The sequence below is a fragment of the Orycteropus afer genome, unplaced genomic scaffold, assembly GCF_000298275.1.
Source record: "Orycteropus afer afer isolate SDZICR_OR568_19922 unplaced genomic scaffold, OryAfe1.0 scaffold00017, whole genome shotgun sequence".
Classification (NCBI taxonomy): domain Eukaryota; kingdom Metazoa; phylum Chordata; class Mammalia; order Tubulidentata; family Orycteropodidae; genus Orycteropus; species Orycteropus afer.
The window spans coordinates 14,487,762-14,489,928 of record NW_006921604.1 but is presented as its reverse complement, the minus strand read 5'-3'; the positions used below and the strand labels follow the sequence as shown (position 1 = coordinate 14,489,928).

The window sequence follows — 2,167 nt, the reverse complement described above, 5'->3', positions numbered from 1 at the left end:
TATATCACTTTTATCTTCACCCAAATCAACATGAATCTTTTACCTAGGTAGAAAATTTCCCTTCCCTCTCCTTCCTTCCCTGGTAACCAACAAAGAAAGTTTCCATCCATGGGTAAACCTTATCTTAACTTTTTATAATAGTGGACTCATACAATATTTGGTAATTGACATATTTCACTTAGCATAATTATGAGGTGTTTTGTTGATTCTTCATTATTCTTTAATGTCACATAGTATTCCACTGTGTGTATACATCATAGTTTGGTTATTCATTTACCCACTGATGGGCACTTAGGTTGTTTCCATCTCCATGCTATTGTGAATAATTCTATAATGGACATGATTGTGCATATACCTATTCATGTTCCAGCTCTCCTTTCTTTAGGACAGAGATTGCTGGATCAAATAATATTTCTCTTTCCAACTTTTTAAGGTAGCACCATAATGTTTTCCACAGTGGTTATACTATTTTACAGTCCTACCAGTAGTGTATGAGAGTTCCAATCTCTCCACATCCTCACCAGAATTTGTTTTCTGTCTTGCTGAACTTTGTTACTATTGCTGGGGTGAGATGGCATCTCATTGTTGTTTTGATTTTCATCTTTCTAATGGCTAATAATCACCAGCATTTCTTCATGTGTTTGTTGGCCATCTTAATATGTTCTTTTGTGAATATATTTCTTTTGCAGTATATTTGACACCATTCACGATAATCATGTATCAGGGTGATGTGTGCCTCTGATCTATTGCCAATGTGATATATTAAAATAATTGTTTGCTGCAATGAAGTTACTTTTAGGTTTAGAGATAAATGCAACCTAGGTTTTAGAGCTCTAAATTATCTACTTCTAGGACACACATTCTCAATCAGGCTAAGGTCATTGTGGCAAAAAGTGGTTCTTGGGGGAGGACAAAAAAACAAAACTTAGATATTACAGTAGTCTGTGGCCCTCCAAAAGCCCACAGTACATCAAGAGATATACACAGTATATGCATAGTATGGGAGCTCTGGTGGCATAGTGCCTAAGGCATTTGACTGCTAACCAGAAGGCTGACAGTTCAAACCTACCAGCCACTCCTCAGGAGGAAGATTGAGCAATCTACTTCTATAGTGATACTGCCTCGGAAATCCATGGATGGGTTGCTATGAGTCGAAGACAACTCAACGGCACATAACAACGTAACAACAACAATGCATGGCACACAAAATCCGGGGAAAGAGAGAGGCTTAGTAAAGAAATGTCTAAAGAGTCTCTGAAGAGAAGCAAAAATGAAAAAAAGGAGAACTGAGAAACATTACTCTAGATTCAATTTTCCCAGATTCAGTTTCGAATTTTGAAACATTTCTTAATATGTAATAATGTTATTCTACTTCCAGTAAGATGGTGGAATAGGTGGACAAGCTAACACAGACTCTCTTCAACAAAGAAAAGAGAAACCAACTGATGGAGATACAGAAGATACTCCTGGAGGCCTGAGCTTTGAAAGGAACTACACAGAAGTGGATTAGGCACCAACTAGTGAAAGAACCTGAATGAAAACAATGAATATGGAGATGGATGGAGCTGTGGACTGTCAGCTACTCTGTTGACACCAACAGCCTGAATATTTCCAAGTAGTGCTGGAACCTGAAGATTGACCTAAAGATCACCCCTGGTTGCCAAGGGATTCAGGGATGATTGCACTGGTGGCTGATGACTAAGAAGGGAAACAGCAACGAGGGAAACAAAGAGAGCTGTGGACTTTCAGCTGTCCAGAGGGCGCAACCATTTTGGTTGTTTACAAGTGGTGGCCATTTTGGACATTTAAAGTGACCGAGGGAGCAGCCATTCTGAATTTACAAGCTGTGGCCATTTTGGATATTTAAAGTAACCAAAGGCATAGCCATTTTGAATGTTTGTAAGAGGCAGCCATTCGGGATACTTAAGTGATAGCATTCTCATTCAGATTCCAGGGACCTAAGAATAGGCTCCATGTCACAAAGGATGGCAAGGACATATGGGAGGCCAACAATGGGAAAGGAGACAGGTGATAAGTGTATAAGTGCTGCCAACTAGTGAATAGAGGAGCACAGTACCCCATTTACTTAGATAACATCCAAATGAAACAAAGAAAATTAAAATCTGGGGCAAATCTCTCCAACATACAATCACCAGATAAACATAAA

At 38.9% G+C, this 2,167-nt stretch overlaps 1 protein-coding gene across 1 annotated transcript in view; it reads right to left on the bottom strand.

The window, feature by feature from the left end:
* Nucleotides 1–2,167, bottom strand: part of IL1R1 (interleukin 1 receptor type 1) — a 35,140-nt gene that overhangs the window by 12,021 nt on the left and 20,952 nt on the right. The gene's annotated exons all lie outside the window — the stretch shown is intronic.